The 15,176-nt window shown below is 40.8% G+C and overlaps 1 protein-coding gene across 6 annotated transcripts in view; it reads right to left on the reverse strand.

Annotated features, from left to right (window-relative positions):
- NTNG1 (netrin G1) overlaps window positions 1-14,930 on the reverse strand; it is a 220,442-nt gene extending 205,512 nt beyond the window's left edge. For all 6 annotated transcript variants that reach the window (XM_075287714.1, XM_075287713.1, XM_075287709.1 and 3 more), the window contains exon 1: window positions 14,149-14,930. The gene's annotated coding sequence lies outside the window, so the exon portion shown is untranslated. The remainder of the gene's footprint in view (window positions 1-14,148) is intronic.
- Window positions 14,931-15,176: the final 246 nt, after the last annotated feature.

Raw genomic sequence — 15,176 nt, forward strand, 5'->3', positions numbered from 1 at the left:
GTTTATGTGCTCTGCACAAGGGCTGGATTTTTAGGGAATGGTAGGCAGGTTGGTAGTGAGATTTGCCATTCCCATCTCCTCCAGTACATCTTGTAGACTCTCATGCAGCAACTCAGCTTTACAGGGTTTTCCTTGTTAGCGAGGTATAAGAAGTCTGCTGGGAGAACAGACTTTGGGCAGAACTTGGCTGGAAAGCCACCACAGAGGTTGCTACTGCTGGAGATCTGGAGATGAACCTGACAATCTGAATTGATTTCTGTTATTAGGTGAGGCAACCAATTTATGTTTCGTTAGAGCCAAGACGGGCAGGTGTTTGTTTTGTATTTTCTTTTGTTACTGCACATTCCACTGTTTGTTGGACTGAATAAAGCTCAATATTTGGACTGTTACCTTGGAGTCGGTGCCTATGCCAACCACCCAGCACCTCCAGATCATGACAATGTCTAGCCTCACTCTCTTATTCTCCATTCACATGACAGAAAAGGAAGAAGAAATTCCTCCTCCTTTTCCACCGATGGCTTTTTCGTGCGGCTAGCCGCGATGGGATGCCGATGCACTGCTTCGGCATTCCGTCGTGGCACCCTACTTGTGATTAGGCCTGGATAAAAGGGCCTAATTAGGAGGGAGTCTGTAGCCACAGATGCCACGGCTGACTTCAGCAGCGGAATCCGCCTGAAGATAGGTCATGTTGCTTTTTTTTTTTTTCACTAGCTGAAAAAAAAAAATCGCTAAAGGAAAAGAAAACTGCAAGTGACTCCAATTGAAATAAAGGGAGGCGTTTTTTTCTGGCGATTCTGGAGGTGTCAAAATCAGCCTGCAAAAAACTCTGTGTGAACTGATCATTAATGTGCTGTGTATACTTTACTGCTGTTGATGTCAATTACTATTGTCTGTACATATTACATGTAGCACATTGCCCTTTACATCTAGTACATATACAGTAGTGTATTGCTCTCTGTTGGTGTTAGGTACACTTAAGATACTACTGTTTAGTTACAGTCATACCCCAAATCAACCACCCCAACACCCCATACCCACCATTCACCCCCCCCCCCCCCGACTCCAACTTCCCCCCCCACACACACACACACACTTTACTAGCTTTGGCAATGCCAAATGTCTATTCGGACGTGCCAATAAAGCTTGTTTGATTTGATTTGCTTTACAGTATTTTGGACACCATGTAAAGTGGGCATCAATTTTCAGTTTTAATTGTAATATAAGGCAGGGGCAACATGGTAGCTCAGTGTTTAGCATTGCAGCACTGGAGTCCTGGGTTCGTATCCCACCAGGAGCAAAATCTGGAAGGAGTTTGCATATTCTCCCCATTTGTGGATTTTCTCCTATTCTACAAAGACATACTGATAGGAAAAAAAAAAGTACATTGTGAGCCCTATATGGGGCTCACAATCTACATTAAAAAAAAAAATAAAATTGTAAAAAATTGTATGAAAGGAAACCAGAGGATTTAGGGAGGAAGAACTGAGATTTGAAAATACATTTTATACCTTTTTTATGTTGTGTTTCTTTAAAATTCCTGTTTGTAAATGTGCTCTTAGAAATTCTTGTTTACAGCTTCACATTCGTCCTCCAGCATTTATTCTAAACCTCGCAGCCTGAGGCTTCTCAATAATATATTAAGGTAACGGGCTGACAGTCATTTTTTTTTAACTTAATAAAGAAAAATAATTTAACCAGACATGAAAAGTATGTTTTTCCAAAGTTCTTCAAAGCTTTCTTATGTCAGTTCTGGGTTTAAACATCTAGTGAGCAAGCACCATTGGGGCCTTGGCATCTGCCCAAATAGAGAAGAGCGTTACAAACCATCGACAGTATTTACACCAAGGCCTATGACTGCATGGACTGGAAATGGTCTAATGCCTCATAACACATCCGTACATGGCTAATAACTGCATTCAGCCTCCAACAGATACCAATAGGGCTGTAGGCATGCCAGACACCAAGGGCAGTGTGAATCTGACCATTGGTTGATGTGTGGCTGGCCCAGGCTAGAGTTAACCAAGGGCAGACCACAGATTGGACACTCGAGGTCTCATTTGTCATGTAGTTTGGTTGTACTTGTTATATTGTACACTCTTTATGAGTAGGACATATGTGACTGCACTGTATATAGGAGGAAATACAGATCGCTATTCAAGGTGTATAAGGTGGCACATGTGGCTGCACTATATGCTAGACTCAAAGTAGGGGCATATGGTTGCATGTGGAAAGTACAAAGGTTTGGCATGGTACCTTATATGAGGAACATGTGCCTGCCACTGTATTTGGAGCTTAGAGTTTATCGTTGTACATGTAGAAAGGTTTCTATACATACATAATGATACCAAACTTGGGGTTATTCAGTTTAGAGAAAAGACGTCTATGGAGAGGTCTAATAACAATGTACAAATACATGAAGGGACAATACAAAGAACTTTCTAATGATATGTTTACTCCTAGGCCAGTGACAGTGACAAGGGGACATCCACTACGTCTGGAGGAGAGAAGGTTTCACCAGAAACATAGAAGGGGATTCTTCACAGTAAGAACAGCGAGGCTATGGAAGTCTCTGCCCTGGGAAGTGGTGATGGTGGATTCATTGAACAAGTTCAAAGAGGGCCTGGATGTCTTTTTTTGAAGAGAACAATATTACGGGTTATGTATTCTAGATTTTGTTAAGGACATGTTGATTCAGGATTTTATACTGACTGCCATTGGATTGGAGTCGGAAAGGAATTTTTTATCCAGACATACGGCAATTGGCACAATCCTCATGGGGTTTTATGCCTTCCTCTGGATCAACACTGCAGCAGATTGTAGGGTTATAGGTTGGACTTGATGGACCTGTGTCTTCATACAACCTCATCTACTATGTAACTATGTAATTATTCACCTGATTGTATTTCCATTCTGTAACTGGCTCTAATAGGAGCACAAGGATTGAATAAGGCAAGAAACAAAAGTTACCCCTGCAGACTCCATAATGTGATTGGTTGCCCATTACTAATACAGTTAAAGGAATCATCCCACCTTTGTATATCATGTTCACATTGATCATTAAAAAGAACAATGTTTGCTATTAACACAACATTAGAAAATTAGTCACTCAAGTGTTATGACATATATATGCATAGCATTGGGCCACCTTGTTTTCAAAGCATATAGTAATGTACATGTCCACGTAATGAGCTGAGAGTTGGTGGACACACATGCTCAGCTACCTGCCCTGGTTTTCAGGAGAGAAGCAGAGCCCCGGTAGTAGCATGGCAGTATAATTGAGATGTCTACTTCTACAGGGCAAATAAGAATGGCTTATGTTGTCAGCTGTCAGGGGGAAGGAGACTCGTTTTTTCCAGAGTCCAATCCTAGCAAGGATTAGCAGCAACAAGTTGGATGTATGCAAACCAAAATTGATAAAATACATTTTTAAATGTACTTGAAGGGTAAGTTCACATGGGGTTTCTTGGATCCAAAAACCGGGTAGCCGTGACTGAATGCCAGTGCACTGCAATGACATCCAGCCACGCACTCTGCTCCGCATTAGGCCCAATGAATGGGCCTTGTCCGGAGGAGGGAGTTTCTGCAGGCCGAATCGCGAGGCGGATACGGCCTCAAAACCCTAGCCAAAAAACTCTGTGTGAACTTACCCTAAAGCAGCTATTAATTCAGAGGTCACCTGTATGCAACCACCGGAAATATGATGTGCATGTGGCCAAATCTGGTCTTTCTTCTCATCATGGCAGGTGAGATGCTCCTCTGTCCGGCCTTTGTAGAAAGATATTGTCGGTAACATGTAGTTCCAATGGCAAAGGATGAACACATACCAGACTCCACACTGGGTTCCTCTTTACTGCAGATGGTATAGTATTACAGATCTTATATAAGGTCAGTTCTCCCAGTGGTGCAGGTGTCTATGCTGCGGGTGTACATGATGCACTTCCACTGTTGCGATTTATGTTCCTCTAAACCAGGCGCTCACAAAGGTAGAATGGTTTGCTGACACTGTGCTCTCGCAACACAAAAAGCTGTAGTCAGGACGGGTTTAGTCTAACTCAAATGTTTTAAGGTGTGTGTTCCCCACCATACAAGCTTTTGAAGACTCATGAGATGACCATTTAATCAATACTAGAGTTTCAATTTAAGGGGAGCCTTCAGTCACAAATCAGGATAGTGTTTGGTACTCCTCCATTGAGGGAATTGTCGGTGGAGCATTATATAGCCCTATTTGCTTGGAGGAGACGACTTAAGGTGTACTCATGATAGACAACATTTCAAACCCAAATTCCCACTTCCAGGAGAAACACCTGATGTGAATCCTTTTTGTGCGATAATTAAATATGGCCACCATTGTGAGTCGTTCAAGATGCGCAGTGAAAAGTATTAAATACTAAATTAGATCTGAGCCGCCTTGCAATTAATAAACCAGAATTGGTCTCATTCACAGCACCCACTTCAGAGTCTAAACAGATTCTCCGTGCAGAATAATGAAACTTAAATTAGCTAAAAGGCTCATTTTCTGCGAGACAGAGAAATTAATTCAATCAGGCGTCGGTCCAAAGGAAATTGGCAATTTGCACTGATTGTCCCTAGCAAAATCGCGAGAAAATTTGCTCAGAATAACTGTTTTTAGTCATTTTACAAGCAAAGTACATCAATCTGTTATATCTGCAGCTGTCAGAGCCACTGTCAACACTCCGCCGTGCCCATATCCACTAAGCTACTCATATTAGTCGTATAATTATTAGAAGGTACGGAGCGGAGACGGAGCCTATGACCTTCATTAAAGCGTTTTACCAATTAGAACGCTGAAAAATAAAATGTTGCTTTCTAAAAATAATACATTTACTTACGGCAACGACCGAGTCTGTGGTTGTGTATCCGCTGGGGCCACCTTTAACTGCTTAGTCGTATTAGACCACAATAGATTAATATCGGCTGAATGTGACTGGTAGACTATACAATGTCTATGCTGTTGGAAAGAAGGATTGGGCAAAATCACGGGCGCAAAATAACACGGCGTATACACTCCTAACTCCCATTGAAATGAATGGGAGCATTTTGAGCGCATCATATGCCGGCACGTGTATACGTGCCAGATTGCGCTCCACTTTCCTCCGTGTGAACTTACCCTTAGACTTCATCAGACCTTATCCTTTGTTCTCAGGGAAGATAAGCTGCTAAGAGTTGCCTGGTAGAGCCCTTCAGTACATATCCAAGTGCAGCACCCCATAGTTTCCTGCACTCAACTGTAATAGTTTTTAATGCCAATCATTTTTTAATACAAATATTGATCCGCAAATAACATCAGTATGTCATTCGCAAAAAACAAACCCACAAAAAGACTTGTATGATCCCTTACACTTGTCTTTGTCGCAAATGGGGACAAAAACAGGACATGCTTTACAATTTGCAGTTATTAGATATGGCACGAACATACGGCCGCAAAAAAATGTGGTCATGTGTCTGGGCTCGTAGAAATGCATGTATCCATACTTAGATTGGGAATTGAAGATGCAAAGTATGGTCATGTGAAGGAGACCTTAATCCCCCAACTGGACTACAATGGACCAACATGGTTTCTCCCAAGTAACGCCAAAAACTTTTTTAGGCACATCCCTTTAATTATTTTGCATTATTATTATTATTTCTCTAGACTGGTTCTAGACTATGGAAACTTAGATATGGTTAAGATGCAACAGAGTTTTTTGATTTCAGAGTTTCTTCACCATTCAGGATTCTCGTGTATTAAAGTCAGATAAACGTCTCGTGCATTGGAGTACCCAAAATTTCCAGACATTTCACAAATATCCCATAAACAAACTATGTAATGGTTCATTTCCCCTAATTCTCAATTGTTGACAGGCAAATGTGAGGGTCTAAGCAGTCAGATACCCTGTGTATCTTTAGGAGACCTTCCTAGCACAAAGGAATTGTCCAAAGTTGACAGATTCTTTCAGACTGAAGATAAAGATTTTACAGACGGGAAGGAATTTTTTCCCCCTGAAATGGGACAATTGGCATAATATTCATGGGGTTTTTTGCCTTCCTCTGGATCAACACTGTAGGGGATTGTAGGGTTATAGGTTGGACTTGATGTCTTCATCCAACCTCATCTACTATGTAACTATGTAACAATAGACACATAGTGATATACTAGGCTCGATGGGCTGAAGCTAGCTATACACCAGCTTTAGTTGGCTATTGTCCAAACATTCATTCTACCATAAGCTATAATTCCTGGATCACCTAAACACATGCATACTTGGTTCAGTTACCAGACTACTCGCAGCACTTTGTACATTGGACGTCCATCTGCCTGATCCCCCTACAAATTGCTGAATGTTAGTTTTTAGTTTGTTGCTCAAAAGCCCATTTGACCTCAATCCCTGTGCTTGGGATTCAGTGCAATGTTGTGGTTTCCTCACTAGGGGCAGTAGTCTACTTTTCTTTAAAGGGAACAGAGCAGATTGATATACAATTTTGTAGAAAAAGTCAGTATATCTTACCAATTATTCAATGAAATCTCTGCTTTTTCTATGATAAGTCAAGGAGGCGGTCCTATCTGTGATTGACAGCTATCTCTGTTTGCACAGTCATAAAGGAGACCGTCAGCCATTGATAGGACCGCGTGTTTGACTTGTCAATATAGAAAGAGCAAAGAAAGATATCAACCGATAAATGACAAGTTATACTGAATCCTTCCGTACAAGCCTAGACATCCAGCTCCTCCGCTCCTCCTGCTCTATAACATGCTGCCTACAGTCTGTACTGCATATTCTATGTGAAAGGTTGCCATTAAAACTAGTGTACTGATAGTCCTGCCTCCTGTCTCTCCTTATAGAGGACCCTATAGTAACCTCTCATTTCTTCACCAAACAACAGAAGCAGGAATTTCATCTGAAACTGGTTTATGTGATAACCAGTTCCGACCAAGTCCATAATGGTTGTCATTGTCACTCACCCTATAAGGCACATAAACTTACATTGTTATGCTGGGTTAGATTACTCCCCTCTCTGCGTTTGCTTTACCACTACCAGTCCTTACTGTTGTTTCTTGCATTCTATTATTTGCAATAAAAATGAAACAATATAGGCTGCAACTTATACTGTTATGTCTTCAAAACAGACAAAATGCTATCAAGCAGTATACGGTACCAGGGACTGTCATGTTCTTCATGTCTGGTGTGTGTTCTTGTGTGGTGTAAATAATGAGGGGAATGCTTGGCATTATTAATGATAATGGGTTTTCCGGCTCTTCGACAGGTACACGGCACATGTATAATGCCTTGTCCTATAGTCTATGACAATGGATGCTAGACAGACCTTGCAGTGAAAGTCGTAGAGCAGCAGAATCCATTATCTGGAATAATGTCAGGCATGTAAGTGGAGAGCTATAAGTATATTAAAGGGAGGGATTCATGCAGCACAACGAGCAACGAAACGCACGAATGACAGATTTATGACTGCGGGAATGGACTGAACCTTAAAGAGTTAATAATGAGTGCATGAGATGAAATCTCCTCATTTCCGATGCATCTTATTTCCATATGCTCGTACGGCAGCTATTATCCCATACCTTATAGATTATTGAAAATGTCTTGTATAGGGAGGAATCTTATAGAATTCATTCTGTGCTGGATGTATCTCATTTAAGAAACTGGCCCCAATATATTACACACCATGAAATAATGAATCTATGGCGGATTACCCGCTGTCATAATGTGCGAGTAGAGGACACCGAGGAGTCGGCCATATCTGCATGGACATTTATTCAATGTACATAGAGGAATATAATAGGTTCTTTGTAAATCTCAGAAGTGAGAACTAGAGCATGGAGATCAAGGACAAGGTGCTGGTGGTATTACGGTATATCCAACCAATGGCGCCCAAGCCTACAAGCTGCGGGGTCTAAACAATAACATCTATTATAAAGCTCGCCCCTTTAAGGACACGTTATTTGCATGGTTTATTATAAAATACAGCTTTGTGATATTATAAAACATGGGATGGACACAAATTTGTCACGTATGTACCCCCCGCTACATGAGAGTAGAACAGTAACCGTAATAGTACCATAGATGTGGATTGTCTGTAGAAAGTCACAAGTAGATTTCTTGATGATATCTGAAAGGGTATATTCACACATGCAAGTTTTCATCAGGTATTTGAAGTCGAAACAAAAAACTACAACGTGAGGAGGCCACACGTTGGCTCAGTGGCTAGCATTGCAGCGCTGGGTCCTGGTGTTCAAATCCCGTCAAGGGCAAAAAAACATCTGCAAGGAGTTTGTATGTTCTCCCCGTGTTTGCATGGATTTCCATCCCATATTCCAAAAAGACATACCGATAGGGGGAAAAATGTACAATGTGGGGCTCACAATCTACATTTAAAGAAAAAAAACTAAGAAGTGAGAGGAACCATTTCTTTATGTGCTGTCTCCTTTTATGATGTGCGCCTGATTTTGTCTTTAAAAACTGCATGAAAACCCCACACATGTGAAAACACCCTTAAAAAGCGACAAGCATGACTTAACGCTAAACCGTGCTATTTTAGTATGATTTTTGCCTCATAACCCAACATTATTACAATACGATCAACACAGCGTTGCGACATCAGTACTCAAAAATTCAATCTCTTAGCGTGTATTCACACACAGCATATTCGCTGCATAAATTTCTGCAACTGCTCCGCTCCTCGAAATGTGGATTGCAGGAATTCATGGGCTTGTCTTATACCTATCCCCATTGAGATGAAAGGAACTGATTTGCAGTGGCAGAAATTTCTGTAACAAATCTGCCGCCTGTGAATACACCCTTCGCAGTACACAGGCGGCGTGCGTCCCTGCTGCAGTACAAACGCTCTGAACTACTTCTGCTGGTTTTCTGCAGGTGTAAATCTCTGGTGAGAACACGTTGTTATTGGTGTAATAAGATATTTTGTGCAGTTTATTAGACCTTCATCCATTTAGGCCTGCTCTGGTATAAAGGCCTACAGAGAGCTCAGGCTCAGACACTTTCTAAGGGTCCTTTAGTGTCGTTGTCAATGTCACGTCAGGTCTAATTTAGGATCCCGGCTTATTACCATATGTCCTTAAGGCAAAATAAATACATTCTGAAATATCTGGACCTAATATCGCACCTTGAGATCACATTTGTGGTATACCTACTGCATGATCCTGTATTATCCGCAGCCCTAAAGAGTTAAATGACCGATTCAGCACCGCTACACGTGTAGTAATAGTACTTATGGTGCTCAGGTATGATAAATGACTATAATACAGGGCCTGTAATGTAAGACAGCCATGGTGACTCAGGTAGAAGCAGTCTTACGAACAATGATATCATTCACCACTAGGGGCTCCCTCTACCTACACTTTACTGATAGAACGGCTTCCAGCCCATCACCCGAACAATGCAAAACCTTTACAATATTAGGGAACATACGTTAGATTGACTTATCCTTGTCCTAGATCAAATCGTGCACCTATGTGTTTTTAGTCTGATATATATATATATGTATACTGGAAGCAGCTAAGTGCTTCTCCCGATACTCCAAAATTATACCAAGATCAGAGTGAACAGGTAAGGAAGTTGTCAGGTTCGCTGATAGTCTCCAGGCCACGTTACGGATGGCGGTGTCTGATCCTACGACCTGGTTTTGTTCCTCTTCTACCTATTACATGATGAGATTTCTACTAGTTATTTTACTATTACATTTATCTTTCCTATCATTCTGCGACCTGATCATGAAGCTTTGTGACTACGACTACACTAAGGACCTTCGCAATTTGCCTCAATTTTTCATTTTACATAGGACTGCAAGTATACCTGAAGTCGCATCAAGCTGTCCCAGTGCGAATGTGCACCCATACCACAAAACCTATATATAGGAAGCTAAACCATTCCCACATATAGTATATGGTGTCGTTTTATATTAACCCTTAAGGTAGTAGAATTTCTTTCAGCATTTCTTAGAGACATCACTCAACCAAAACCGATATGACGCATTCTTATAATATGGTTATGTAGATCTCTTCAAGTAATACAAGACTCTATAGGGACATGAACTATACTTGTTGTACACTATGCTATATGAATTATAACCATATATGCAGTATGGAAGAGTTTTTAGATAGGATAGGATAGGTTTCAACCTCTGAAACGGACAATATATCATGTGAATAATGTACAGTACCTTGCAATGGGTTATTAGCTTTAATGGTTATTAATACAAATCTATATCTCAAATTATTAAATCCATGATGTGCCATAGAGTTAATGTCCTCCAGGACACGGCTATAAAAGAATAAAATATACCTAAACCCAATACGCTCATTTACACTCCGTACATATACCCATGCCATAAAAGAGAATTGTTAGTCCCCGGCTGCCCAAAATCTTCGTCTGATAAAACAAATTAAGGGATTTAAGGTCGATGACGATAAAATCTCCTATTAAACGATGGCGCTATCATAACGGGAACAGCTGGCTGCCAGCGATATACATTGTGGAATTACAAGGACGGTATTTTTAGTGACAATTAGAAAAGATACATATATTAGACCGATATCCAGATCTGAAGTGTGTGTGTGGGATTTCTTGGCCATTCTTCTATTCTTTAGAGTAAAAGACTGAAATGAGTCATAATAAAAGAACATAGAATTAAGAGATTCTTGACCTCATTTTCTTTCTGGCAAGGAAATAAGGAGACCCTTGACATTTCCCAGGTTCTATTATAGGTGGCATTAGGAACGTTACTGCTATTCATGTTCGGCTCAAAAAGATTCCACCACAAATATTTTTGAGGTTATAGGTTTCATCTTTGAGGAAAGATTCCTGCAGAGTTTTACATCTTGTGATTTCCTTACGGGTGATTAATAAAGAGGAAAGTAACGGCAGATGGATGACTATCCTAATAGGATCTACCTCTGATTCCTAGCCACCATCTTCCTACATTGTATGCACCTGCTGCAAGAAGAAGCTGAACTCATTTATACCCCTTATATACAGGTAACACATGGCCACATGGCATATCTATCTATCTATCTATCTATCTATCTATCTATCTATCTATCTATCTCATATCTATCTATCTATCTATCTATCTATCTATCTATCTATCTATCTATCTATCATCTATCTATATCCAGCTATTTATCATCTATCTATCTATCTATCTATCTATCTATCTATCTATCTATCATCTATCTATCTTTACTCTATCTATCTATCTAATATACCTATCATCTAACTATCTATTATCTAGCTATAATTTCATATCTATCTATCTATCTATCCATCTATCATCTCATATCTATCTATCTATCTATCTATCTATCCATCTATCATCTATCTATGATCTATCTATATATCTATGATCTATCTATCTATCTATCTATCTATCTATCTATCTATCTATCTATCTATCTATCTATCTATCCATCTATCATCTATCTATGATCTATCTATATATCTATGATCTATCTATCTATCTATCTATCTATCTATCTATCTATCTATCTATCTATCTATCTATCTATCTATCTATCTATCTATCATCTATCTATATCCAGCTATTTATCATCTATCTATCTATCTATCTATCTATCTATCTATCTATCTATCTATCTATCTATCTATCTATCTATCCATCCATATACATTAGGTGCACTTAACAACCAACATAACTTTAAGATTTCCCTTAAGCAGATGTAACATGCAGTTTAATTAAATTTCTTGCAATATGCTAATGTATTAACACTTGCAATCATTTTGTTTCTCCCCCTAGGTTTTTCAATCAGTGTGAAATATAGAAAGTACGTGTTTCTCTTCTAAGTCTCTCAGCTCATATCACATAGGTTCACCTTCGTGGAAAACACAGAGAACCCATTATCATAGCAAAACGAGTTAAGCCAAATGGCAAATTCAGCCCTACTGTTCCTGACTCACCCGGCACTGCTACATTTGCAAGAATAACTGAGTCTAGCAATTATTGGGATCTCTTACAAAGAGACTGGCATAAATTTGTGAACACCTGTATTGAGGTTTCCAAGGTTGACGAAATACTGCTGAATGCTTAACCACAATCCCCTTGCCATGCCAGCAATTAGGCTTCTCCTGGAATGGAAGGGGTGACGGGCGCAGATTGTGGCCGATAGCTGCGCAGTTAAACAGCTGTTGTGGTATCTGTAAAAATAGCCTTCCACTTGAGTGGGTTTATCCGTTCTTGATAAGAGTGCGATCCTGTTGCACAGTCTGATAATTGGGATGTTTTCGTGTTGCGGGAATGAGATCACTACTACTAAATATTCACAGGATGTGTCACCCAGAAGTTTACAGCCTCACATTCATTTCCATGTGTTCGGTTATAACCCTAGATGGGAATATAATGGGGGGGATGACTTTATTTAATATGGGTTTGGGGCACAATAGGACTTGCCGAGCATTATTTTCCCTATAGTAATCCTCATTAAAGGTCATAATGCTGGGGCATCGCGGAATATGTCCCCTTTAAGAAACTGGTCACATCTCATACTGATGGTATACACTTATTTGATCATATTGTGTTATTAACCCTCATTTTGACATGATAATACTTTTATCTCAGTCTTTACTAATGGATTCCTAGACATCCCATCCCTGTCTGCAATAAACATTATAATACACGTCTTCAATATTACACAATGCAACAAACTGCAGGACAGCGTACGGTCTACACACCACACTATAACTACAGTTTTTCACACAAATTTGTGATATAGGGTGGAATTCACACACGTCTAAAATCCAGCTATATTGTCCTATGTCAGGGGGAGCAATTACTTTGCAAGCCATGGGTGCAGATGTGGCCAATTTCTACTCTCATGGTGGCTACTAAAATCTTTCCTAACCTCTTAGATGGATTGCCTGGGTCAAACAATATTGGTAAAGTTTAGAAGTTTTCTAGAATATGGGTCTAATCTAGTTACCTTTATTATAAAGTAACCCAAAGAAAGTAAAACGCAACTGATTTGAGACGACTACCCAAAATTGCATTGAAAAGTAGTCTTGCGGGGAGGGGTCTTCCCAAAGAAAACCGGTGGAACTGAAAACCCGTTACGGGAAATCTGTTCTGGATAAGAAGTGAGGTTCGACTTGACGGCATTGTACTTTAAACAATAAAACCTCTTGTCATGCCATCACCTTCCCTTCTCGGCTTAAGCAACCAGTTGTTCTGTGGCTGTTACGCCACCGGTATCCACCAGGGGGAGCTCCATGACTCCGCCGCTTTCCTTCAGGGACCAATTTGACTGCTAATGTTCTCTGGATGCTGAGATGTTAATGGACGGAGTGCTCTTTACAGACAGTCACTCATCTCACAGCGACTCGCAAAACTGGAGCATCAGCACTGTGAGATGGGTAAAAGAACAGCCACACACTGAAGTTGGGAATTAAAACCACATCCTTGTCATGGATTCAGGCTCTTCTCCTATGCTGTGTTGTGTTTTCTATTTTAACCCAGGAGGAATCATCAATTGACTCTTAAGGAGGTCAGTAAAGGAGTCATTGATTGAACCAGTAAGTACTGATCGCACAAGTGCAGAAAGCCAGTTCTTGTAGCCGTCAGCATGTATCTACATTCTGATATATTGTAATACATTGTATGCATTGCACGGAAATATCCCCAGCTATAGATAATACCTTGAGATTTGTAAACTCATATACTTACATGGATATTCCATTTCGCATATAGTGCCTATAGCTTTGTACGTTATTTGCCGTTGCAATCTCATTTCCCTATCTCAGACACCCTGGAAGCCTATTGACCTATGTCTATAGATAGATGGGTCCAAGTTGCTATTTTTCCCCTACGGCATAGTGGGTGCTGTACAGTCCCCTCCACACACGCTGCTAGCAGACATCAGAAAGAAGTGCTTTCAAAGGCAGAGCAGCAAGACACAGAGCAAAGATACAGGAACCTGTTCAAAGAGTGACATCCTCAAAGCTCATCTTGACAAAAATAAGGAACAATTAAGACAAAACCCCTCTGCCATCTCTCTCCGCAACCCCTGGGGGAGTTCACCTGAATCTCTGCTTGCAGAACATTTCTGCAATAAAAGAAATGCAAATGAGGGGGAAAAAAAAGACATTGAGGAAAGTGTGTACTTACTGAAGGAAGGCGTCTTGTGTCCTCATTAAGGAGAAGTCCCTGTGTGAGGAGTTATAATCCTTTTATTGGTGCTCATTAGTGAACAGGAGGATTGTATCCAGATTCTCCTGGAAGAATGAGCCCCTTCCCGATCTGGAATACGTATCCAAAGAGTTTAGGAGATCATCACCTCCTATCATCCATGACAAGACCAGTATGTCTCTTCAGTAGGAGCTGGGACCCCCTGTGTGCTTGCTGCCAGGAAGGACTTTCTGGGAAATAAAGTGCATGTTATCCTCTTAGATCCTGTAAAGAAAAGGGGGGATAAAAAGGAACAAAACAAAAAGACCAGAGGTAAAATCAAGAGTTGCTTTCCTGACGGTGCTTCCCAGATGTTCCTTGAGGTGCGTCCACTGCCGGCCTCCAGATGTGCGCGGTGTGGAGGTGTTGTTGGTCCTCAGTGCTGAAATGCACAGCAGCCACTGCTCTCATTGTATTTAGAATGGAGATTTGTTGAGAGGCAGCATCAATCACTCCCAATTAGCATTGGCAAGATGGGTGGGGACCTCGCTGTCCTTGTAGTGACCAGTCTGTCCCTCCAAGTTACTGCCAAACACATAGCTCTGAGGTGTAGGAAAGGGGACACATGTTTCAATGAGATGAGCCAGGGACCTCTCTTCTCTGGGTGGGGTGGGAGAGGCTTACCCTAAGCGTACACAGCAGCAGGCGGGGAGCAGGACAGAGTTGGGGGTGCTGCTGGCACACAGAAGGAGGAGGAGAGAGGTGTCTTGCTGTTTGGAGAGAAGATTTCCAAATGCCAGCAAACAAGAGATTGCAAACCTTATACTAGCTCTACACCAGGATTCCTGAGCGGTCCTAAAGACCTCAGCTGATTATCCTTGACAAGCTCTGCATTATTGATTGCAAGCTCTGTGGTTCTCCCTTGGGCAGAATCCCAGATGTTACGGTGACTATTCTGTTTTTTTTTTTAATGGAATTGTTCTCCGTTTATTGCAAAAGAATCTGTTGCAAAAACCAGGTGAGGTTCA

The sequence above is a fragment of the Leptodactylus fuscus genome, chromosome 9 (genome assembly GCF_031893055.1).
Source record: "Leptodactylus fuscus isolate aLepFus1 chromosome 9, aLepFus1.hap2, whole genome shotgun sequence".
Classification (NCBI taxonomy): Eukaryota; Metazoa; Chordata; class Amphibia; order Anura; family Leptodactylidae; genus Leptodactylus; species Leptodactylus fuscus.